Source organism: Canis lupus, chromosome 4 (genome assembly GCF_011100685.1).
Source record: "Canis lupus familiaris isolate Mischka breed German Shepherd chromosome 4, alternate assembly UU_Cfam_GSD_1.0, whole genome shotgun sequence".
Classification (NCBI taxonomy): domain Eukaryota; kingdom Metazoa; phylum Chordata; class Mammalia; order Carnivora; family Canidae; genus Canis; species Canis lupus.
Window position 1 is genome coordinate 41,183,891 of NC_049225.1, and position 27,429 is coordinate 41,211,319.

Below are 27,429 nucleotides of genomic sequence, written 5' to 3' on the forward strand. Positions count from 1 at the left end.
TTTCTGTAAAGCCTGTTGGTGGGTCCTGGCTCTGTTCCAAATGTCTGTATAGAATGAAAAAGAATAAAAAAATAAGTTACTCAATGATGTGAGATACCACTTTTATCATGTACTAAACGTCCGTTATGTACTTGGGTCTATTTCTGGAAGTTCTATTCTGTTAAACCAAGATTTGGCACACTATGACTGGCTGGCCAAACTCAGCTTTGTTTTTGTAAATAACATTATTTTGGAACACAGCCACACTCATTCATTTACATACTGTATATGGCTGCTTTTGTGCTACAACAGAACAGTTGAGTAGTTGTGACAGAGACTTCGAGGCTTGCAAAGCTTAAAATATTTACCTTTTGACCCTTTACAGAAAAAGCTTGCTGACCCTACACTGAAGTAATTGTGTATTCCTATGCCATAAAAGTACCTTATATTTAATTAGAATGGCTTATTAGTAGTGGATTTTAGTGCCTGTAGGGCTGCTTCCCCTCTTGTGTAGGCTTTCTTTTTTCATGTTTTTTTTTTTTCCTGAGTATTTTTGTAAGTTTATTTTCCCATGTGAACTTGAGTATCAACTTGCCTGTTTCTATAAGAAGCTTTTTGTGTGATTGTTGGGCCTGTGTCAAACATATAAATTAGGGTGAACTGCATTCCTTATAGTGTTGTTTCATCTAAGTATGAGTTATGAAGACAAGAACAGAGAAACTTCAAAGAACTAGTCCACAGAAATGCAGCAGACTAGCATGGTTTTAAGGGGAATTCTACTAAATCTTCAAAGGACGTATAGTCCAGAAGCTTCATGGATCGTTTGGGGGCATTGATTTTGAAGGAAAAAGTTTAAATTATTTTTACGGGAATCATTTTTAGTTTTATTGTCTTTTGATCAAAGACTTGTTATTTGATTTTTCTCCTTTATGGAATTTACTGTTTCTTTGTGATCTAAAATATAATTTTCATGTATTTTTCATGTGTGCTTGAAAAGTACATTTAGTCTCTATTAATAGTGTAAAGTTTGAGATCTCTAAGATTTGCCTACCTTCTTGATTATATTTATTCTTTTGAACTCTTTTTTGTCTTGATCTGTCTTGGACTGGGAGTAGAATTTATTCTTGTGTTTTTAATCTATGTCTCCTTGTGTATCTTCTACTTTTTTATGATGTGTTTTTTATTTTTGAAACTTTTAAAAAGATTTATTATTTGAAAGAAAGAGAGTGAGAGAGCTGGATTTTTAAGTAGTGAGGGAAGGGGAAGAGAGAGAGAGATCCTCAAGCAGACTCCCCACTGAGCACAAAGCCCAACAGAGGGCTCAATCATATGACCCTGAGAACATTACCTGAGCCGAAACCAAAAGTCAGATGCAGACCACACTGACCCACCCAGGTGTCCAGAAACTTCTCTTAAAATTAGGAGGGTTTGTATGCTTATTCTATTAATTACTCTTATAATTTTTTAAAGGCCTCTAATTCTTGTTTTTTTTAAAAATTTAATGTTTTATTAACAAGTTTATCAGTCTTCCTTGGAATTCTTTAACTCCCACCTATGAACTATATAACAGAGTTTGTTTTTCTTTCCTTTTTCTGATCCATTCTTCTTCCAGTTTTTTTCCCCCCCTTTTTAAGACTTTGTTTATTTGACAGAGAGCACAAGCAGGGGGAGCAGCAGAAAGAGGTAGAGGGAGAAGCAGGCTCCCTACAGAGTAGGGAATTCTATTTGGGGCTCAATCCCAGGACACTGGAATCATGACCTGAGCCAAAGACAGGTGCTTAATGGACTGAGCCACCCAGGTGCTCCTCCTTCCAATTTTTAAGTTTCATTATTTCTACTTTGTCAGAAAGTATGACATATTCTTATATACTCCTCCTCCTCCTCTTCTTTTTTTTTTTTTCTTTTAAGATTTATTTATTTATTTTAGAGAGAGAGTGCATGCACGTGTGAGTATGGGGAGGGGCAAAGGAAGGGGGAGAGAATCTCAAGCAGACTGCCCACTGAGCTTGGAACTCGGTGTGGGGCTTGATCTCACCACCTTGCAATCCTGACCTGAGCTGAAATCAAGAGACACCTAACCAACTGAGCCACCCAGGAGCCGCGTCTTGTTTCTGAGTCATCTCTTGGTTACTGAAGAAGAGCTCATGGGTACAGAGTTCTCTGACCTGTTTACTTATTTAAAACTATTTTTCTATTGCCTTTGAATAGAACATCTTTGCTTTATACTTTATTTACTGCAATGTTTTGAAAATGTTGCTCCAGTGATGCCTTGCTTGGTATGCTGTTTTTAAGATGTTTGATGCTAATTCAATGCTCTTTCTCTTTTAAGTTTTTTTAAAAAAACTAAATTTATTTGGACTGCAGATGGTGAGAAATTTCCTCTTTATCTTTAGAATTTAATAAGAATAAGAATTTAGAATTATTAATAAGAATAAGATACTTCTAAGAGTTTAATTTCCATAGTATAGACACCTTTTTAACATGCAGTCAGGTTTCTTCTTATTCTTGGAAAGTTTTTGTGAATTATGGTTGTTTTTTTTTTAAACAGTTTTACTGAGATATAATTCACATACCGCATAATATACCCATTTAAACTATACAATTCATTGATATTTAGTATATTCACAGACTTGTGCAGCCATTACCACAGTTTTCATTACCCCAAAAGGAAACCCTTTTAGCTGTCACTCCTCATTCTTCTTCACTCACTTAACCCTAGAACTTTATCCTAAAACTTGGATTATAGTTTTATTATTTTTTAAAAGATTCATTCATTCATTCATTCATTCATTCATGAGGTGGTGGGCAGAGGGAGAATCAGGCTCCCTGTGGAGCAGGATCCCCATTCAGGACCGTCCCAGGACCCTGAATCATGACCTGAGCTGAAGGAAGACACTCAGCTGCTTAGCCACCCAGGTGCCTCAGATTATAGTTTTAAATGTAGATATTTCTGTTTTTTTGTGTATATGTGTCTGTGTCTATGTGCGCATGTAAACTCCAATTATACATGAGATGGATCTTCTTTGTCTCTCATTTCAACTGCTTTCTGTTCCATTTTGCTTTTTTATCTCATTTTCATTCTCTTTGGTTATTTTCGTGCTTTTCTTCAATGACACTACATTTTTCATTTGAATTTATCACTTTTGGGTGTTGTAATTTACTTTCATTTCTATTATAGTTTTATTTCGTTTCTTTGCTGTTAAATCTTGTTTCATTTCTTTCTGCTTTTGGTTCATTTCTGTTCATGTTTTGAAATTTTTTTTAAAGATTTTATTTATTTATTCACAACACACACACACACACACACACACACACACACACACACACACAGGCAGAGACACAGGCAGAGGGAGAGGCAGGCTCCATGCAGGGAGCCTGATGCGGGATTCGATCCTGGGTTTCCAGGATCACACCCTGGGCTGAAGATGGCGCTAAACCACTGGGCCACCGGGGCTGCCCTTGTTTTGAATTTCTGATCTAAGACATTTAAAAAATAACATCAAAAGCTTGTTTGGGCATATTTAATTCAGTTTGGAGTAACTCTTTCTGATCAGATTCCATGACAGCAGTAAGGCATACCTGATATATAATAAATTCACTTCTGTTATATGTGACTAACATAATAGGTGTCTATGTATTGTCTTTAGGAAAATTAGGAAAACAGTTATTGAAATCTCTCTCATTAGGGCTTAATTATCTTGCTGAAAGAAAGGCTGATTTGTGGTGTTTCAGTTTTCTTCTGGTCTCCCCTTTCTCTATCCATCTTTTATATATGAGTGGTTTTTTTTTTTTTTTTTTGTTTTCCGTGTAGCTGGAGATTGCTTATGTACTACAGTTTTTGGGACAGAGCTGGTAGTTTGAGGTTAAATATACTAAATTATTAGTTTAAGAATATTCTTTGTCAGTATAACAAAGTATAGTTTCTTTACTGGAAGATCTGGTGGCGGGGATAGATAGGGAGTAGGAGATTTGGTTGGGGGAAGCTTTACATCCTTTGAATGTTTTAAAAAATAACTCAGTGTACAGGATCTTAAAATCCTTCCCCTGGCATTTCTTTTTCTTTTGTCAGTTTCCAAAAGATGCCAGCCTTTTCTCCCCATTTTTAAAAGATAAATACTTTATTTTTTAATGCAATTTTAGGTTCATAGCAAAATTGAGTGGGAAGTATAGAGGGTTCCCATACATTTTCTGCCCTCACACAAGCGCAATCTCTCTAGTTTTGACAGTGGTACTTTTACTACAATCCATGAACCTATATCATCATCTAAGCTTCATAGTTTACATTGGCATTTACTCTTGGTGAACTCTATTGATCACTCAGTGGGTTTTGACAAATGTATAATGATACGTATTCACCATTATAGTCCCATATGGAATTGTTTCACTGCCCTAAAAATCTTGCTCTGCCTATTCATTCCTCCTTTCCTCTAACCCCTGCTAACACTAATATTTTTTTTATTAATCTCCATAGTTTTAACTTTTCCAGAATGTCATATAGTTGGAATCATACAGCATGTATAACTATTTCACATTGGCTTCTTTCACTTAGTAATATGCATTTAAGGTCCCTTCATATTTTTTCATGGCTTGATAACTTATTTCTATGTAGTATTGAATAGTATTATATTGTTTGAAGGTATACAATTTATCCATTCACCTACTGAGGTACATCTTGATTGCTTCCAAGTTTTGGCAGTTACTAATAAAGCTGCTGTAAACATCTGTGTGCAGGTTTTTGTGTGGACATAAGTTTTCAACTCCTTTGGGCAAATACTATAGAGTGCAATTGTGTGATCATATGGTAAGAGAATGTTTAGATTTGTAAAATTACCCAACTGTCTTCCTAAGTGGCTGTAACCATTTTGCAGCAGTGAATGAGAATTCCTGTTGCTCTACTTCCTCACCAGCACTTAATGTTGTTTATGGTTTAGATTTTGGCCATTCTGATAGGGGTATTGTAGTATCTTCTTTTTAATTTGCAATTTCCTAATGACATATGTTGAACATCTTTTCATTTGCTTACTGCCATTGGTATATCTTCTTTGGTGGGTTTTCTCTTCATGTCGTTTGCCCATTTTAAAAATTAGGTTGTTTATTATTTTTTTCAGGGTTCTTTATATTTTTTAACTAATGGTTCTTTATCAGATGTGTCTTTTGTGAATATTTTCTCCCAGTCTGAGGGTTCTCTTTTTCATTATCTTGACAGTGACTTTCACAGAGCAGTTTTTAATTTTAATGAAGTCCAGCTTATCAGTTATTTCTTTCATGGATTATCCTTTTTGTGTTGTATCTAAAAAGTCATCACCATACCCAAGATCATCTAGATTTTCTCCTACATTATTCCAGTCCTTTTGGTCAAGAAGACTGTCTTTGCTCCATTGTATTGTCTTTAGTTCTTTGTCAAATATCAGCAGACTATATTGATCTATTTCTAGGTTCAGCAGACTATATTGATCTATTTCTAGGTTCGTATTCTATATCATTGATCTATTTGTGGATTCTTTGACCTATACCACATTGTCTTGAGCGCTGCTGTAGTATGTATGTATGTATGTATGTATTTATTTATTTATTTATTTATTTAGATTTATTCACAGACTGAGAGAGAGAGAGAGAGAGGCAGAGACATAGGCAGAGGGAGAAGCAGGCTCCCTGCAGGGAGCCCGATGTAGAACTCGATCCCAGATCCTAGGATCACAACCTGAGCCGAAGGCAGGCATCCAACTGCTGAGCCACCCAGGCATCCCAACTGCTGTTGTTTTATAATAATTCTTCAAGTTGTAAAGTGTCAGTCTTCTGGTTTATTCTTCTCCTTTAATATTGTGTTAGCTGTTTTAGATCTTTTACCTCTTCACATAAATTTTAGAATTAGTTTGTTGATGTCCATAAAATAACTCGTTGGGATTTTGATTTGAGATTGCATTGAATCTTAGGTCAAGTAGGGAAGAATTAACACCTTGATAATACTGAGTCGTCTTATCCTTGAACATGGGATATCTCTCCAATTATAATTCTTTGATATCTTTCATCAGAGTTTTACGGCTTTTCTTATATCGATCTTACACATATTTTGTTAACTTTATACCTTAAATATTTAAGTTTTGGAGATCCTAATGTAAATAGTAATGTATTCTTAATTTTAAATTCCACTTATTAATTGCTAGTGTTTATGAATGCAAATGACGTTTGTATATTAACTGTGCATTCTGCAACCTTGTTGTAATTACATATTAGTTGCAGGAGTTTTTTTGGTCCGGTTTTGTTTGTTTGCTTACATAGATGGTCATGTCATCAGTGAACAAAGAGAGTTGCATTTCTCTTCCCCCAATATATACCTTTTATTTCTTTTTTGTGTCTTACTGTGTTATCTAGGACTACCACATTGAAAAACAGTGATGAGAGGGACATCCTTGAATAGTTCCTCATCTTAGCATAAAAACTCTCAAGTTTTTTACCATTAAGTATAATGTTGGATTTAGGTTTTTTGTAGATTTTTTTAAAAATCAAGTTGAGGAGCTTCCTTCTATTCACCTTTTATACTTCTTTTTTTTAAAAGAATGGCCTCTTGAAGACTTTTTTTTTTAATATTTTATTTATTTATTTATGAGAGACAGAGAGGCAGAGACAGCAGAGAGAAGCAGGCTCCATGCAGGGAGCCCAACATGGGACTCAATCCTGGGTCTCTAGGATCATGCCCCGGGCCAGAGGCAGGTCCCAAACCGCTGAGCCATCCAGGCTGCCTTTATTTTTTTAAATCTCTGATCCTTTTTTTTTTTTTTTTAAGTCCTTTATCTGTAATCAACGTTGATCTATTAGAACTCTTTCTCAATATTGTTTTTAAAGATTTCATTTATGTATTTGAAAGAGAAAGAGAAAGAGAGAGAGAGAGAGAGAAGGAGCAGGGGGAAGGGTAAAGGGAGGGGGAGAATCAGCCTCCCCAGTGAGTAGGGAGCCTGACATGGGGCTTGATCCCAGGAGTTGGATCATGACCTGAGCTGAAGGCAGGTGCTCAACCAGCTGAGCCACCCAGGCACCCCTCAGTATTTTCATACATAATGTGATTTTATGTCCATCTTCAAAATCTGCTTATTTCTCTCCTTTTCCTTTTTTGTACATTTTATCCTGCACTACTCTTGCTCTTCAGGAAAGCTTATGGCAGCAGTATATTAGTGCCCCAGAATCTGTTTCTTTTCCTTTCCTTTCCTTTCCTTTCCTTTCCTTTCCTTTCCTTTCCTTTCCTTTCCTTTCCTTTCCTTTCCTTTCCTTTCCTTTTTTTTTTTTTTTTTTTTTAGATTTTATTTACTTATTCATGAGAGATGCAGAGAGAGAGAGAGAGAGAGAGAGAGAGAGGCAGAGACATAGGCAGAGGGCAGAAGCAGGCTCCCTACTGGTAGCCCTCTGCGGGACTTGATCCCAGGACCCTGGGATCACACTCTGAACTGAAGGCAGACGCTCAACCACTGAGCCACCCAGGTGCCCCTCTAGTTTTCTAATGTTCTATTCTTTCTGGTTAAAGCTGAGGGCTTGAGTTTTATGTAGCTTCATTTCTCCTTTTTATTCTTTGTATCCTGTGACTTTGTTACCATTACATATTAGTTTAATTTGTTTTGTGGGTTCCCTAGGATTTTCTATGTAGAGTCATGCCATCTAGATTCTTTCTGACATTTATGCTTTTTATTTTTTCTTGTCTAATTGTACTGGCTATGACTAGTGACGTTTATATGAAATATGAGTATGAGAATGGACATTCTACTTTTGTTCTTGAGTACAGGGGGGAAAGTTTTCCAGTTGACCATTAAGTATGATGTTAGCTGCATGATGAGCACTGGGTGTTATACTGTATGTTGGCAAATTCATTTTAAATTAAATAAAAAGAAATAAATGAAATAAAAAAAAATTAGAAAAAAAGTATGATGTTAGCTATAGGTATATGTGGGGGGGGGGGGCGTGTGCATTTGTGTATATATATCTTTTTTTTTTTATTATTCTTTATCACATTGAGGGAGTTACCTGAGAGTTTATAATCAGGAGAGGTTTTGAATTTTGTTATATGCCCTAAATATACATATATATATATATATATATATATATTTGTATATATCATTGTATATATATCATTATATAACTTATTTTGTCAATGTGGTGTATTACATTGATTTTTTGAATATTCAGTCAGTCCTTAATCCTGGGAAAGCCCCAACTGATCATGATGTATTATCCTTTTTATATAATCTTGGATTTGATTGTTAATATTTTGCTGAGGATTTTTGCGCCTTTGTACCTGAAGGTAATTGGTCAATTCATCCATCCATCCTCCCTCCCTCCCTTCCTTCCTTCCTTCTTCCTTCCTTCCTTCTTTCTTTTCTTAAGATTTTTATTATTTATTTATTCATGAGAGGCAGAGAGAGAGACACACACACACACAGAGGCAGAGGTACAGGCATAGGCACAGGCACAGGCAGAGGGAGAAAGCAGGCTCCCTGCAGGGAGCGCTCAATCCCAGGACTCCGGGATCATAAACTGAATTGAAGGAGATGCTCAACCACTGAGCCACCCAGGCGTCCTGATTTTTGGTTTTGATAATGTTTTTTCTCAGATGTTAGCATTAGGATTATCCTAATAAAATGAATTACCTTCTCTGTTTTTAAAAAGAACGTGAAAGATTGCTGTTATTTTTTCCTTAAATGTTTGATACTATTTATTAATTAAGCCATTTGGGCCTTGAGTTTGCTTTGTGGGAAAGTTTTTGTTTTGATTAGCATTTAAATTTTTTAAAAAGTTAACTTTTTGATGTATAATACATTATGATAAAATTCACCAGTTTTAAATATGCAGTTCATTTATGTTTGACAAATGAATATAGTTGTACATTCACAGCAATCTTTCTTTTGATGTGTTTGAGGGATTTTGGTATCAAGGCCTCAGAATATGAGTTGGAAATGTTTCTGCTTCATCTACTTTCTAGTTTATATAGAATTGATATTACTTCTTTCAGAAATACTAAACAAAATTCACCAGAGAAGCCAATTTCTTTAATAGATATGGGGTTTCTGAGGTTACCTATTTCTTTTTGGTATTCTTGTATCTTTTGAGGAATTTGCCCTTTCATCTGAGTTGTGGAATATATCAGTGTAAATTTACAATATTTTCTTATTTTCCTTTAATGTCTGTATGATCTGTATTCATGTTCCTGATTTTGATCCTGAGACTGGAAATTTGTTTCTTACCTATTTTTTTCCTTATCAGTGTGGCTAAAAGTTTTTATCAATTAATTGTTTCAAAGACATGACTTTGGTTTTGTGGATTTTTCATTATTGTCTTTCTGTATTATATTATGTTAATTTTGGATCTCGTCTTTGTTATTTCCTTCCTACTGCTTATTCTGGGTTTAATTTGCTAACTTCTTAGTTTTTTACAGTGGAAGCTTAGATTATTGCTTTGAAGACCATTTTCTTTTCTAATGCATTTAATGCTGTTAAGTTTCTCTCTGATTACCACTTTAGTTATATCCCATTTTCACTTTCATTCAGTTCACAATATTTTCTAATTTTCCTTGTGATTTCTTTTTTTTTTTTTTTAAAGATTTTATTTATTCATGAGAGTCACAGAGAGAGAGGGAGAGAGGGAGAGAGAGAGAGAGGCAGTGACACAGGCAGAGGGAGAAGCAGGCTCCACGCAGGGAGCCCGATGTGAGACTTGATCCTCGGACTCCAGGATCACTCCCTGGGCCGAAGGCAAGCGCTAAACCGCTGAGCCACCCAGGCATCCTGTCATTTCTTTTTTGATCCACATGTTGTTTAGTGATGCATTGTTTAATTTCCAGACCTTTTTGAGATTTTCTATTAGATTGATTTTAGATAAATTCTTTGTCATCCTAGAGCATTTTTTTTTAGGTGACTTCAGTCCTTTAAAATTTATTGAAACCTGTTTTATGGCCCAGAATAACATTTATCTTCGTAAATGTTGTTAGAAAGAATGTGTTCTCTAGTTGAGTAGAGTGTTCTATAAATGTCAATCAAGTTAAATTAGCTGATAGTGTTATTCACGTCCTCCATATCTTTACTCTTTTCTGTCTGCTTGTTCTATGTATAGTTAAGAGAGTAGTGTTGAAGTGTTCAAATATAAATTTGGATTTGTCTATTTCTCCTTTGAGATGTGTCGTTTTTTTTTTTTTGTTTGTTTGTTTGTTTGTTTTCCCCAGATGTATTTTGAAGCTTTGTTAGGCAAGGCATATACATTTAGGGTTGATTGTTATATTCTTTTGATAAGTTAATCCCTTTATCATTATGAAATACCTTACTTGATCCCTGATAACATGCCTTGCTCTAAAATCTACTTTGCCTAATGTTAATACTAATTTTCTTTGATTTTTATATTTCCTTTAATTAGTCATTTACAGTATATATCTTTTTCTGTCCTTTTACTCTTAACCAGTGTGTCTTTGTGAAGTGGGTTTCTTTTAGGTAGCATCTAGTTACCCAGTTTTATAATCTCTGTTTTTTAATTGGAGAATTTTGACTACCTATATTTAATTACTAATATGTTTGTTTTAAATATGCCATCTTGCTTTTTTATTTGTCCCATCTACTCTTTGTTGGCCTTTTATTCTTTTCTGCCTTATTTGAGATTCATTGAGTTTTTCAGTGAATCCATTTTCATCCTTACCATTGGCTTATTAGACTTCATTTGCTTGATTCTTTTTTCATGGTTTGTTGTAGGGTTTGCAGTTTGTGTCTTTAACTTGTCACAGCCTATCTTAAAATAATAAGATACTGCTTTATGTGTTTGGGAAGAAAGACCTTAAACTTGTGTACTTGTACTTCCCTCCTCCCATCCTTGTGCTGTTGTCATACATTTTATTTTTACAAAGCCTATGACCTATTGTTACTGTTTTTGCTTTAATCAGTTACATGTATGTGCATATATATATTACTTTAGAAGCTGTTTATTGCGTTTAAAAAAATTTATGTGGTAAAATACACATAACATAAAATTTACCATTTTAACCATTTTTGAGTGTACAGTGCAGTAGTGTTAAGCATATTCACATAGTTGTACAACCAGTCTTGAGAACTTTTTCATACCCACTAAAAACAACAACTCATCTCTCCTGGAGGGAGAAGGAACAACCATTCTACTTTCTGTGTCTATGAATTTGAGTACTCTGGATACTTCATGTAAGTGGAATCATAAAGTAGTTGTGTTTTTGTGACTGACTTATTTCACTTAGAGTAAGGTCCTCAGGGTTCTTCTGTATTTTAGCATGTACAAGAATTTCCTTCCTTTTTAGGGCTAAATACTTCATGTTTATATTGTATTTTATTTAGCAGTTGTTCCTTCAATGGACACTGGAGTTGCTTTCACTTTTTGGCTGTTGTGAATAATGCTGCCATATGAGCATGAACATACAAATATCTCCTTGAGATCTTTTACTTCTTTTAGATGTATACCCCAAAGTGGTCTTGCTGATTGATATTGGTAATTCTATTCTTGATTTGTTGAGGAACTAACATTTAGTGTTTTTTTTTTTTTTTAAGATTTTATTTATTATTCATGAGAGACACAGAGAGAGAAAGAGAGAGAGAGAGGCAGAGACACAGGCAGAGGGAGAAGCAGGTTCCACGCAGGGAGCCTGATGTGGGACTTGATCCCAGGTCTCCAGGATCAGGCCCTGGGCTGAAGACAGGCGCCAAACAGCTGAGCCACCCAGGCTGCCCCCATTTAGTTTTTCATAGCAACTATACCATTTTTACATTTCCACCATCAGTGTACAAGGGTTCCACTTAACGTCTTGTTATTTTCTGTTGTTAATAATGATAGTAGTCATTCTGTTAGATGTGAGATGATATCTCATTGGTTTTGATTTTCATTTTCCTAATAATTAGTGATGCTGAGTAAGTATCTCATAAGCTTTTTGGCCATTAGTATATCTTCTTGGAGAAGTGTCTGTTCAGGTCCTTTGCCCATTTAAATCAGGTTGTTCAGTCTTTTGTTGTTAAGTTCTAAGAATTTTTTTATACCTGGATTTTATTTTAATCCCTTATCAGATAACATGATTTGCAGATATATTCTCCCATTTTGCAGATTGCCTCTTCACTCTGTTGATTATATTCTTTGATGCACAGGAGTTTTTAATTTTGATGTAGTCTAATTTATCCATTTTTATGTTTGTAGCCTATGCTTTCGGGATTATATCTAAGAGATCATTGCCAAGTTGAGGGTCATGAAACTTCTCCTTTATGTATTTTTCCTGAGAATTTTACAGTTTTAGCTCTTGTGTTCAGGTTTTTGATCCATTTTGAGTTTTATGTAAGGTGTAAGGTAAGGGTCCAACTTTATTCTTTTGCATGTGGATATCCATTTTTCTCAGCACCATTTGTGGAGATTGTCCTTTCCCCCCATTGAATGATTTTGGCACGCTTGACTATATATGAGGGTTTATTTCTGGGCTCTCCATTCCATCGGTCTGTCTGTATGCCAGCATTTCATTGTTTTGATTGTTATAGCTATGTGTAGGCAGTGTTAAAATCAGGAAGAGTGAACCTCCAGTATTGTTTTTCAGAATTGCTTTGGCTATTTGGAGGCCCTTGAGATTTCATCTGAATTTTAGGATGGGTTTTTCTATGTTTACAAAAAATGCTGTTGGGTTTTTAATAAGCCAATAGTAAAGATGAAAATGGATTCACTGAAAAACTCAATGAATCTCAAATAGGGCAGAAAAGAATAAAAGGCCAACAAAGAGTAGATGGGACAAATAAAAAAAGCAGCAAGACGGTATATTTAAAACAAACATATTAGTAATTAAATATAGGGAGTCAAAATTCTCCAATTGAAAAACAGAGATTATAAAACTGGGTAACTAGATGCTACCTAAAAGAAACCCACTTCACAAAGACACACTGGTTAAGAGTAAAAGGACAGAAAAAGATATATACTGTAAATGACTAATTAAAGGAAATATAAAAATCAAAGAAAATTAGTATTAATATTAGGCAAAGTAGATTTTAGAGCAAGGCATGTTATCAGGAATCAAGTAAGGTATTTCATAATGATAAAGGGATTAACTTATCAAAAGAATATAACAATCAACCCTAAATGTATATGCTTTGCCTAACAAAGCTTCAAAATACATCTGGGGAAAAAAGATTAGACTTCATTTGCTTGATTCTTTTTTCATGGATTGTTGTAGGGTTTGCAGTTTGTGTCTTTAACTTGTCACAGCCTTTTTGCAGTTCGTGAACACAGGATGGCTTCCCATTTATTTGTGGCTTGTTTAATTTCATTCAGCAACATTTTGTACTTCTCAGGTGGTCAGTCATATTTTAAAAAATTAAAAAAATGGGAAAAATTATTTTATATGTACCCTAATTTTTTTACCATTTTTCTCTTCATTTATTTTTACTCCTTTAGCAGATCCTAGTTTACTTCTGATTTTATTTAACTTTTGTCAGAGGAACTTTAACATTTCTTGTAGTTGAGTTCTGAGAACTTGCCAAATGCAGAGTCCTGGGAGCTAAGTGAATGAAATATATCAAGAAGGAGGAAATGCTCAAACTTACTGATAGGTCCAGAAACGTGAACAATAAGAATTGGCTATTGGAGTTAATAACTTGTAATATGATGTGTGTGTTTTAATGAAAAAAAAAAAGATTAGACAAAGAAAATGAAACTCAGTGCAGATATCCATTGACTAAATGCACATTCTCATGGATCCAGCAATTCTAGGAAATTGACCAAAGAGGTAATAACTATTTAATGTAGGCATGAAGGTTCTTTGCAGCAGTGAGTAAAATAGTAAAAAGTTTAATGTCCATTATTGCCTGTATTAAGTAAATTATGAGATGAAGCAAATTATCACCATTGAAAATGAAAATGTGGGTCTTCAGTAACATAACATATGCATGACCCATGAAAAAAAGCAGTGACTCAAGAGCTTGTTTCAAACAATGTTAATTTATACACGTGTAATTCTCCATCTGTGTACCACAATGCAAATGATGGTTGTCTTTGGGCAGTACTTTGGTTGATTTTTTTATTTTTTATTATTTTTTAAAGATTTTATTTATTTATTCATGAGAGACCAGAGAGAGAGAGAGAGAGAAGCAGAGACACAGGCAGAGGGAGAAGCAGGCTCCATGCAGGAAGCCTGATGCAGGACTCCAGGATCATGCCCTGGGCCGAAGGCAGGTGCTAAACCGCTGAGCCAACCCAGGCATCCCCTGAGTTTTAATTTTTTTTTTTTATTTTTAATTTTTTAATGGGATTTGGTACTTTCTTTTGTGAGGTGCCTGTACAAATGTTCTACCCAATTTTTGATTGGTTGTATGTGTGTGTGTGTGTTCCTTATTGATTTAAAGTATTTTTTTTTCTCCTTAATGTTCCAGACATTTTTTTCTTTTAAATTTCTTTTAAAAAATTGAGAGATATTTTACATATCATTAAATTCAGCTATTGCAGTAGTATGCAGTTCAGTGTTGCACCATCAATGTAAATCAGTTTTAGAACATTTTAATCAGCTTTTCAACCTCTTAATATTATTTTCAATGAACAGAAACTATTTTAATCTAGTTGATCATATTTTTCTTTCTGGTTAGTAGTTATGTTTAAGAAAGCTTTGCTTAATTCCAAGATTATGTCCTATGGTTTCTTCTAAAAGCTTTATTATTTTACCTTTACATTCAGATCTGTAATCTATCTAGAACGGATTTTTTTCTCCCTTTAATTAGAGAGTAGGGCCTTGGTTTTCAGTCAGGTGAAGTTGTAATGTGTGATCTGAGTTTAGATGCTTTTTTGTTCTGTCGATCAGTTTGTCTTTTCTCTACATAGCACTTAGTTACTATAGCTATATATTTTGATATCTCACGGTGTAAATTCTCTAGCTTAGTCCTTCCAGATTGCCTTGTGCTTTTATATTTCCACATGAATTTTAAAATCAGCTCAATTTGTTGGGGGGAATGCCTGCTGGGATTTTGACTGGCATTGTGTTGAAGTCATCATCTCTTACTTTTTCACGTTTTTGGCGGTTTTAGTTTTCTTTAAGCAATATAATCTCTAATTGGTGCTCAGGAAGTGGTAGCTACAATTCTTATAAATGTAATTCATTGTTTTGTAATTTCTTCAGGTAGGTTTTATGTTTGAATCTTAGATTAGTCTGCCAAGTTATACTTAAACACAATAAGAAATTATTGTAATGTAGTATGGTATTTCTCTAGCTTTGGCTGACATCATTGATAAATGCTTTCATGTGTGTGTGTTTTTTTTTTTTTTAATGATTAATGGTAGAAGAAAAAAAAGGACCTTTTCTGTTTTATATTTTTCCCCCCACTGAACAGTGATATGTTTGTCAGTGCTTTGCACATGTTATTTCTGTTCCTGCAACATAGACAGTGTTATCCCTGCCCTATAAAAGAGGAAACTAAATCTGAGAGAGAAGTCAAGTAATTTACAGGAAGTCAGATAGTTTTTCATTGTCAGAGTGCAGTTTGCAGTGGGGCACTGGGTCCCTACAGGCCTGCTCTTTACACTTCAGCTTACTGACTCCCTCTGTGGTGCCGTGACTCAGGGTCTTTTGACCATTCTTCTCCTAGCTTCTTTGAAAGCACCTTCTTTTTCTGTCTTCCTTTAGTGAATATGAAACATTTTACAGTTTTTACTTTTGTAGTTCTCTTTGAAGCATTAATAAGCACCAGGAAGCATTTAAGTGCACATTTTGCCAGTCCCCTATTTGCCTTCTTAGGGGAGACTCCAGCAGACTTTTATCTATCCTTCTGTTGAAACTTTTTGTTTTTTAAAGATTTTATTTATTTATTCATGAGAGACACGGCGGGGGGGAGGGCAGAGACACGGCAGAGGGAGAAGCAGGCTCCATGCAGGGAGCCTGATGTGGGACTTGATCCCGGGTCTCCAGGATCACACCCTGGCTGCAGGCGGCGCTAAACCGCTGCGCCACCGGGGCTGCCCTGTTGGAACTTTTTAAACAGTCAAATAATTAATAATGTGTTCTTCTTTTATCTAGGTAGATGAGTACTTTCAGAGGTGATAAAGATGACTGCCTTTCCGAAAATAGATTTTAGTTTCTTAACCGCATTTTGTGAGCCCCAGAAATTGTTGCATTGGTTTTTTCCCCCTTACATTTTGAAAACTTGCTCATTGTAGACAATTTGGAAAATATAGGAAAGGAGTAAGCAGAAACAAAATTACTGTTTTTGTCATTACAGTTCATAGAAAAAGTAATAATAACTTTAAGATTCATGTCAACAAGTATTTATTATGCTTCTGTATTTCAGTAGTGTGCCATGGATTATCCTAAGTGGTAAGAATACAGAATGAATAACACAGCCAAGCATTTCTGCCCTTTGGGGGGTTAAATTTGACTGAGGGGTCCCTTATTAGTGCTAGGATTCTCTTTTAAATTTTCTCACTCCCTGTCAGGGAGGTCTGTTTCCACTTCAGTTTTCTGGATGAGAAAGCAGGCAGAGAAGTCAGATGACATGCAGCAGGATCTGACTCCTCCCTCAACTTTCAGGAACTAGTTTCTGTTTTTTTAGCCTAGAGCATATGTATCTGGGGTCTTGGGATGGAGTTTTTACTTTTTTTTTTTTTTTAAGAGAGAGAGAGATTGAGAAGGAGCAATGGGAGGGGCAGAGGGAGAAGCAGACTCCCCGCTGAGCAGGGAGCCCAACGTGAGGCTCAGTCCTGGGACTCCATGATCATGACCTGAGCCAAAGCTTTATTGACTGAGCCACCCATTGCTCCGAGTTTTTACTTTTTTTTTTTTTTAATTTTTATTTATTTATGATAGTCACAGAGAGAGAGAGAGAGAGAGAGAGAGAGAGAGAGAGAGGCAGAGACATGGAGAAGCAGGCTCCATGCACCGGGAGCCCAACGTGGGATTCGATCCCCGGTCTCCAGGATCACGCCCAGGATCACGCCCAGGATCACGCCCTGGGCCAAAGGCAGGCGCTAAACTGCTTCGCCACCCAGGGATCCTGAGTTTTTACTTTTTTAAGTTTAATTTTAAAAATCACTGTTTCTTGCTATTAAAAAGAGATGTGCCTTTTAAGCAAATGGAAAATAAAATAGACAGAGATAATATTGTTAGCATTTTGACAGACATTTTCTAAATATTGTTCTAAACAAATAACATTAAATTTTATTCATAAAGATGGAGTGATACAGATATATTTTGAATCCCCCCCTTTTTAAATTTAAAATATACGTTAGACCTTCTTTCTATATTCTTCTCAGGTAGTTTTCCCCTAACTTTAGATAGGTGTGTATAACCTTCACAGTTTTTGACATCTTTGTGTATCATTTTTCCTTTTATCTGCTGCACATATTTTAGAAATCTGATTTCTTTTAAGAAATTAGAAAAGGGGACTGTATCACTGCATGACTGGAAAACCAATGGCACTTGCTGAGAGGCATATGAAATTCTAGCCAGATACTGTTTGTTACAGTAAACTGAACAGGAGGCCACCTCTTTTTATTAAAAACAGACAATTGAAAGTATTAAAGACATATTAAAATCTCTTTTGATATAACTAGGAGAATCGAAAGAAAACTGAAAAGATGGTAACTTTTGCAGTATGGGATTTGTTGTACTTTAATACCTTAACCAGGAGATTTCAGCGTTTTTTAAGTACTTTCACAGTAAGAAACAAAATTTTCATTTACAATAACAACAAAAAATTTACAGTTAGATCTAGTATATGTGAGCATGTGTTTGTATATGTAATTTATATATATACACATATATATTATATATATGTTTTATGTATGTATTTGTATGTTTAGAACATAACATACACTCCTACAATCACCCCCAACATGTATACTGTATTCCATTGTGAAATATAAGACAGCATGGGGGTGCCTGGGTGGGCTCAGTCAGTTGAGCATCTGACTCTTGATTTTGGCTCAGGTCATGATCTCTCAGGGTCGTGAGATCCAGCCCTGCACTGGGCTCTGTGCTTGACGAGGAGTCTGCTTGAGATTCTTTCCCTCCTCCTCTGTCCCCTCACTCACACTCATTCATTCTCTCTCTCTCTCGCATAAATTTTCTTTAGGAAAAAAAAGAAATCTAAGACAGCATGGATTGTAAGATATGCCATTATTTTATGTAGCATTCAGAAAAAATGCTACCATTTTTAATTGTAAGATACCATTGATCGTTAATACCTCAATTTTAGAGATTGAAATTTGAAAAAATATGTTAGAATTGATGAAATAGGGGATGTGCACTGTTTTTTCCTATTTCATTTTTTAAAAAAAATGCTAGTTATCCATTAAATTGATATTATAAACCATAGTGAGTTGCAAACTGCAATTTGAAAAACATAATCCTGACTCCTCTACTTTCCATAAAGATTAGTATAGGTGAATTTTAGATGTAAGTGTAAAAGATAAAGTAAAAACTTCTAGGCTACTGCATGAGAGAATATCTTTATGACTTTAGGAGAAGAAATGTTTCTTAAGCAGGATGTAGAAGTTACAAATTATAATAAAGGAAGCAATACATTATATTTCATTAAAATCAATTACTTATCTTTATCAAAAGACACCATTAAAAAAAAATGAAAAGTTGAGCCCCAGATTAAGAGAAGACCTTTGCAATAAACATGTTTGAAAAAGGATTCTATTCTAGAATATATAAAGAATTTCTAGAAATCGGTAAGGGAAGACTGTCCAACTAAAAAATAGTCAAAAGTTTAAAAAAATCTTTTTTGTTTGCATTTATTTTATGCCATATTTATTTCTGGGCCATCAGTTTTTGTTTCTTTGGTTTCTTCTGGGATATCTTTTTCTTCTGTACAACCACCTCTTCTTGATTTAGGAACAGTTTGCTTCTTTTCAGTAAAGATCATCTCAATGTGGCAAGGGAAAGTTCATGTATGAATTACTCTGACCATGAGCTCTGTAAATTCTATGCTGCATCTTGGAGGCTTTGTTTACCTGGATGTGCTCAAATACATCTAAACCTTTTAATTTAGTATAACTGCCTGCATTCTGAAGCATGTGCAATGAAAATTCAGTACTCTTGGGCCACCAGCCCTGTATCCAGCCCCACTGTTTGGCCTGGGTATACCTACCAACTCTGTGCTACCACTGTAGTGATGGAATGGCACACATTACTTTTGTCAAGTTCATTCTTCTAGTATTTGACGGCTTTTTGGATAAGCATACCCTTGATGGCCTTGGCAGTTTCATAGATGTTTTTAAAGTTAACATGAATATTTGAGTCTCTTGATTTGCACCTCTTGATTTGCATGGCTTTGTGGGATTTTCTGGGTCAGGTGAATAGTGAACCATTTTCACAGATCAGCTTAAGTTGTTACGGAAGGAGCTGGTCCAAAGCTTTTAAAATGTCACTTTATAAAAGAAGATATCCAAATGACTGATACATTTGTCAAAATGTGTTCAATATCATTAATCATCAGGAAGATGGAGATTAAACCACAGGGAGATACTATTGTACACCCAACAGAATGTTGAAATTAAGCAACAAAAATAAACCTAAAACCAACCAGATGAAAAAAATACACCCCATACCTGGTAAAGATACATACACTGGTCACATACACTGCTGTTGGGAGTGATTATTAGGTAGAATTACTTTGGAAAAGTTGGCAGTGTGTATACTTTATGACCTAGCTATTCACTTCTACTATAGACCCAATAGAACTATATATTTATGTACACCAACAGACATGGCAGAATTATTTTAAATGCCAGAAGTAGAAGTTTTCATCAGCATAAAATGAATATATAATTTTTGAAATAACATATAGCAGTGTAACAGAATTAACTGCTGCTGAATTTAAGAATCTCAAATCATAATGGTAAGCAAAAGAAGCCAGACTCAAAGTATATATGATATGAATCTGTTTATTTAAAATTCAAATGTGAATCTATGAATCTATGGTAATATTAAGAAAATAGTGGTTATCTTTCAGCATTAATGACTGGGAAATAATATGAAGCAAGTATTTGGAGCCTGGTAGTGTTATGTTGGTTTGAGTACTAGTTAAAACTTGAGAATTAAGCCCTTTATTGTATTATATACTTTAGTAGAAATGTTTTTTTAAAAGAACTAAAAATTTCTCCTATCATATATATATATATTATATATATATATATATTATATATATATATATAATATATATATTAAAGGTTTAATTTATTTACTCATGAGAGACACAGACAAAGAGAGAGAGAGAGGCAGAGACAGAGGCAGAGGGAGAAGTAGGCCCCATGCAGGGAGCCCTACGTGGGACTCAATCCCTGGGCTCCAGGATCACGCCCTGGGCCGAAGGTGGTGCTAAACTGCTGAACCACCCGGGCTGCCCTCTCCTGTCATATTTTTAAATGACACTCTGTTGTTGGGCATTTACATTGTTTTCTATTTTTCCATGTCCTAAATTGTTGCAGCTACTATTTTATATAGGTCTATAATTTGTTAGGATAAATTGCATAAGTTAAATTATGCCCAGTGCTATCTAGTACTTTTTGAAGTTATATATTGATAAATAGGTTCTAAAAAGTAACAGTTTATAATCTTACCAGAGAACCCAATTCCTATACAGTATGTAGAGATAAAAGTTGCTAATTTTGGTAGGTGAAAAATTGCATCTCCTTTTTATTGTTGTATGTGTTCTTTTTTTGGGCATTTAAATTTCTCATTTAGAAATATCTGTACTTTTTGCTTATTTGCCTATTAAGAAATTAGTTTTGGTTTCCCTGTTTATTAGAAATCTTTATATGGTGTTATTTATCATACATTGTAATATTCCCCCAGTGTATTTGTTTTTTAATATTTATTGATTGTGAACATTCATGAGTTTGAATTTTTTTATCTAATCAAATCTACTTTTATTTCTATGTTTGGTATCATGTGTAGACAGCCTTTCCCCTGTTCAGTGAATTTTTAAAAACTCCTGTATGCTTGCTTTTAGTAGTTTTATAATTATAGTTTTTCACACTTGTTTCTTTATATCCATAATATAATTGGAATGTAATATGAGGTAGCATTTCAGCTTTTATTTTCAATACTCTTTTTAAAATTATCCCTTTCTCACCAATTCGAAGCTGTAACTGTCGTATACAAATTTGTAAGTATAAGTGAATCTTTTTCTGCACTTTCTATTTTGTTTCTTTTATCTTGCTTTGCCAGCACTATCATAGCTTTAAAAAAATTTTAAGTATCTAATAGTATATACATTCCTCTCTTTTAAAAAATAGTTGGTGGGGAAGAAAAATTTTACCCTGTATTAATTCTTCCAGATACTTCAGTATGATCTTGTCATGTGGTGTCAGTAACAACCAAATACCTAGTTAGACATTTGAATGGAACTGCAGGTTAGAGAAACTGAAACAAAACTTACTACATTATAGAAATCAGGTAGCAGTGATTTCAGACAAATCCTCAGTGAATTTACATTTTTAATTTTTTATTTTGTATTGTAGAAAGAAAATATTGTTACTGTAGTTTGGTATTTGTGTGGAGGGACAAGAGGGTTTTTGATTAAGCTTTGTTTAATGGTAGCTGGAACTGTTTTAAAAAGTCTTGTATGTACAAATGGATTCATGGCTTCCCTCTGAATTGTAAGATCAGTATGAGAGAAGGGACTGCTTTTTAATACAAGTTTGTGTCTTCTTTTTTTCAAATGATTCTGCCTCTTCAGTGATCTCATTTCCCAGCAATGTTAATATTTAGGTTTAAGGGGGAAGAATATTAAGCTAGATTACTGGGGCCTGGGTGGAATTAACAATAGCAACACAAAAGTGTTTGATTTGTTTGTATCAATCATTGTGCCTTTTCTCTTTGGAATTTATGGCAGACAGTAACTGGCAAACTAGATTTTGATATTTCTGCTTGTCCTGATCTTAAATATACAATAATCTTTTCCTGATTTCTTTTTTTTTTTTTCTTTTCCTGATTTCTAACTGTATTTCATATTTTGTCTGTGGCCCAAGGATGCTGTATCAATTGTGTTATTTGTTTTATTTATTTATTTATTTATTTATTTATTTATTTAAATAATTTATTTATTCATGAAAATAGAAGAGAGAGAGGGAGAGGGAGAAGCAGGCTCCATGCAGGGAGCCCGACGTGTGACTCGATCCCAGGTTTCCAGGATCATGCCCTGGGCTGAAGGTGGCACTAAACCGCTGAGCCACTGGGGCTGCCCTTGTTTTGTTTTTTTTTTTAAATGTTCCATGGAAAGTCAAATGTGGTTTGTTTGTTTTTTTAATTTGATCTACTTGATCTGTCAAAGACAAAAAAGTGTTCTAAAAATAAGAAGTTGTGGGACGCCTGGGTAGCTCAGCAGTTGAGCATCTGTCTTTGGCTTAGGGCGTGATCCCAGGGTTCTGGGATTGAGTCCTGCATTGGGCTCCCTGTGAGGAGCCTGCTTCTCCCTCTGCCTATGTCTCTGCCTCTCATGAATAAATAAATAAAATCTTAAAAAATTTTTTTAAAAAGTTGTAACTTTTTCCCTTGTTACATTTTGTGGAATTTTATATTTAGTATATAAAGGTATACATTATCCTCTTCATAAATTATGCCATTTAGGGATTTAAAAGCTCTTTTGTCACTCAGTGATTTGACTTGAATATTGTTCTGTTCATTAAAGACTCTTGCTTTCCTTTAATTTGAATTTTCCTGTTCTGTTTTTGCTCATTCCTTTTATTTGCCCTTTGTGATTTTTGTTATGCTTACCCATGTGGGCAGGGGAATGCCCAGATTCAATTTCATTTTATTAAAAATTGTTGGTTGCAGCCCATTAAATTAAACTCATAGGCCACAACCAGCAGTTGGAAAACACCTGAGATGTGTTTTTCTGTATGGAAAGTACATTGATTTCTGAGTAGAATAGACCTAGATCTGAGTCCTGCATTTCTCATTTACTGTGTGACTCTTAATGACTTAATTATGTTCCTCGTTTTTTTTCTGTAAAATTGCTATATACGTTCATATTTTTTTCTGAAAATTAAAAGACAATATATGAAACAAGCCTAGGTTAGAGACCCAATAAAGTTAGCTAGGAACACTTTACATTATATATCTGTCATTCTTAATGTCTTAAATCCCCAAATTTTAAAACACTAAAGAAAATGGCAGAATGTTCCCATGTTTTCCAGATCCCTTGTAGGGTTTTTTTTGTTTCCTCTCAAGAGGAAAGATTCTTTTTGTATGAAAATCTTATATTGTATAAGCATTTCTCATCATGAAACTCATAACGCAGAATTTGCAGCATTTTTAAAGTAGGACATTTATTTCTCTTATGTAACTCTTAAAGTAGAGAATTTTCCAAGTAAAATGTATTCTGGGTTAGCTGGTGGCACCTACTGGCTAAGATATATCACTGCTTAGAGCTTATTGTACCTACACACAGACTCACCTCATATAGTAAGTAGTCTGGGAAAGATGGTAGGGAATAGGATAGGAATATATTGTGTTTATACCAAAGTGGTCATTTCCTTTGTTTCCTAGAACCATTGGTTTGGTGAAATGGGAAGAGGAAGGATTTAGGCCGTACTATTGCCTTAGTCTGGTGTTTGCCAATATATGCTGAGTTGTTGTTAAAATTAGTATTATTGTAAAAGGGAGAGGCCCATGGCCAACAAACTTGGGAAAGCTAGATTAAACTGTCTTAATCTAGCTGTTAATTATGGGACATTTCTGAGCCTTTAATATCTTAATGAAGTATATTTTAACCTTGGAGGTGGGGAGGGAGAGAGCCTAGTGGCTTTTGTAGCATATGACATTTGTCAAACTTTATTAGACCCTGGGACCCTTTTTTTGTCTGAGCATCCTTTTTTGTCTGAGCATCGAGATATCCCCTAGAAATGACCACTTTGGTAAACACAATATATTCTTCTCCTATTTTGCCACTGCAGTCTTTTAAATACAGAGACATAGGCATGTATACACACTAACTTTTGTATATGACTTCAAGGTATTTGTAGCCCTTATCTACACCAACCAGCCATGGATCTCTAGCAAAGAACTCCTGATTCAGATTTTCCCAAGTATGAATTTAAAGGCAAGTGGGTCTTACCCCAGAATTTAGAAATCTATATATTACATGAATTACTTGGCCATGGTGATCTCAGACACTATTTGAAGAAGTCCCATCTTGTCACAGGGGCCAAAGGAAAAACATGTGAAGAGAAAGAAAGTCTGAGCCTTAGATGGCAATTGATGAAGTACATCTTCCCAAGGAAGCCATACTCTTAGAGCAGTGGTTGTTGAGAAGAGGCGGCAGTATTGCTGCTGGCACCCCCACCCCACCTCTTGCTTCCAGCATCTAGCATATAGAGTGGCCAGGGATGCTGTGAACCATCCTACAATGCACATGACAGTGCCCTCAAAACACAGAATTATCTGTCCCAAAATGTCAAAGTCTTAAGGTTGATAAGCCTGAGTATAGTTGCTTCTTCCTAGATTGTGTCTTTCATTGGAAGTAGTATCAGAAGGAAGGTCTGCATTTTTATATACTTGTAATGCTGCTTGGTAGGTGTAAGAAGAAAGATGGTGATGAGAAGGGTAGGAAGTGAATAAGTCAAGTTGATATTTAAGAGAACTTTCCTTTCCCAGAAGTGATGGAGACTTAATGAGGGTTTCAGCTTTCAGATTGGCTTAACTCATGGTTTCATCTGAGAATGTGGATGTAGGAAAACACCTTCCTTTTCTTTTGGCCAACTCATTGTTTTTTCTTACCTCATCCTTGAACCTGTGGCCTTGTTTTCGTTTTAATTTTTAAAGAATAAAATTGTGGCTCTTATAAGAATTTTCTATTCTTGCTGTCTCTCCTTAACCTCACAGTCTCATGTTGCAGGCTGAGAAAAATGGGGAATAGGAGAGGAATATATTATACTTAGCAAAGTAGGCGTATCCTTGGTCTCTCAGAAATACTTGTCCAGTGAAGTGGGAGGAGGCAGGAATTATGCCATGCTACTGTTCTAGTCCAGTGTTTGCTAATACATGCTGAACTATTATTAAGAAATATAAAAGGGGGATGTCTATGTCCAACAAACTTGGGAAAACTGGATTAAACTAATTTAGCATGATTTAATTATAGGACATTACAGAGCCTTTAGTATCTTAATGAGATATATTATGACTTTGTGAGAGTGTGTGTGAGACAAAGAAAGATGGGAGGGAGGGGGGAAAAAGAGAGGGCGAGGTCAGCAGGAGAGAGAGTGCACAGGAGCATAGAACATTTGCCAAACTTAATTAGACCCTAGGACCCTCCTCACTCTGAGCTTCTCTTGTGTCACCTGAAATACTCCTTGGAAATGATCCTCTGATTAGTGTAGCTTGAGAGTGACATTTTCCCTTTGGCATCTCCTAAAGGCTTTATAAGAGAAGTTGAAAAGATATGTATGGTGGGGGGAGCTATTCCAGCCACCCCAGAGCTTTATTAAATACAATTTTATTAAATTGTCTATCTTTATTCACTTTTATCAAGCCTTAAGAGAATAGTTGCTTTTTTTTTTTTTTTTTTTTTTAAATCAGAGGGGTTGTTTTCTTTCTCATCTGTATAAATAAACATCATTTCTCTGTTTTGGAATGAATAGAAGGAGGAATTATATTAAAATGTAAAGATGGTTGTTTTTTGTGTAGTCTGTGGGGTCTTCTCACTTAACTTTGTTTCCTCCCTGAATGAGGAAAATATTTAGGTAGCTTAAGTCCGAATAGTTCTGGTGGGTTCAGACTCCTGTATAACAAAAGCTTTTAGTTTAAAACACTATATATATGCATTCCTTATACATTTCCTGGGGTGCCTGAAGATGAGGGCAGGGACTTCCCATCTTATATACTTAACTTCTCATGTTTTGTGGTCATGCTCTCCTTCTTGTCACTCTTAGAACCCAGGACATTGTGACCCTGACCCTGCAAATACGGCTTTGTAACTACCAGTTGGACCCAGATGATGACGTACTGAGTCACTGTTCCCATTTTATTCACTCCCCTGCCAGCTTTATTAATCCCAAGTCCTTCAAGATAGCAATAAAAGGAAAATTACAGGGAGAGAGAAATACTACTTTTGTTTCCATCCTCTTCTTCCTATTCAGGATCATTTATTGCTGTCTCCACTATAAAGCTATTCTGGCCTCTTGGACACATTGCCTTCCTTTCTAGCTTGTGGTTCGTTTTCACATACAGGGAGCCTGGCCCTCCTACCCTTCTTCCCCACTGCATACCTTGGCGCTGTGGGGCTTAAAATAATTTATTGAGGAACCAGTGGATTTTCTCTATATGCAGCCATCTGAAGCTATTCTGACCAAGTCTTAGGTTGGAAAACTATGAGAAGATAGCACTTGGAGGAAAGCAGCATCTTCAGAGCAGGGCGTGAACAGATTTTTTTGAATACTAGTTAAACGCTGTGCACTGTGCTGGGGAGTCTCAGTCCCCACAACACCTTTATATGGTTTGTATTTGTCCATGGGTAAAACAGCTTGCTCAAGATCACACACACACACACACACACACACACACACACACACACACACACTGAGTGTGACCAGATCAGAATTCCAACTTCTCTCTGGTTTCAAAGCCTTTGACTTTTGTACTACATCATACTTGTATCCCTCATTAGAGCCAGCTATGTGGCCAACAGAGCACTAGTATTCAGTGGTGTTTCTTCTGTCATTATTCACAGTGGGTTTTTCAAACAAATTGTTTGAAAATACTGTATGGGTCCAAACATCATACGACTTGAAGAAAATTAAGGAAAAAAGGAAATTTTGAGATAGGCCTATCCTCAAGGGCAATAAACAGAATCTTGTAAACATAACTTAAACAGATCTGTAGGAACCTTTTGAATAATACTATAGAATGTTAGAAGTTTTATACCCTAATCCTAGAATTTTAGTTTTGGGAAGGAATCTTAGAGGGACTCAAATTGCTATTCCTTTCAGAGCACAACTTTCCCACTTTCCCTTCTCATTAAGTTTCCATTTAGCCATTAGGTAGAAGCTTCAAAAGGGAAAATCCAATCATGTATAATCTCCAGTTAATGGGCATCTATTGAGCGACTGGGTCACCAGAAAGAATAATTACACAGTGCCTCTTTGTGCAGTAAACACAAAAAATCAAAAGTTGATGTATTCCCAAGGCAAGCCAGATTGTTACTGGCTACCAACATCCTCCTCTTTGGGGCGGGGGGAAAGTTGGGGCACCCACCGTGCTTCTAAGGGAGATTGTAAAGCCATTCCAGAAAAACAAGGTTATCAAGGGAGGAAAGAGAAAAGCAGAGGGGGCTTCCAGAGCTTTGTCAGTCCTAATTGCTGATGATGGTTGGGATGGATTACTGAATAGCAGACATTCTAGTAAATGTTTTGAGCAATCATCAAGAACTTAGTGGGTTTCTGGGGCTTCTTGCTATAAGTGAGAGAATAAGTGATGACTGAGGTAGAGGCTCAGCCCCAGTCCTATAA

The 27,429-nt window shown here is 35.4% G+C and overlaps 1 protein-coding gene across 10 annotated transcripts in view; it reads left to right on the plus strand.

Annotated features, from left to right (window-relative positions):
• FBXW11 (F-box and WD repeat domain containing 11) overlaps nt 1-27,429 on the plus strand; it is a 124,811-nt gene that overhangs the window by 54,069 nt on the left and 43,313 nt on the right. The gene's annotated exons all lie outside the window — the stretch shown is intronic.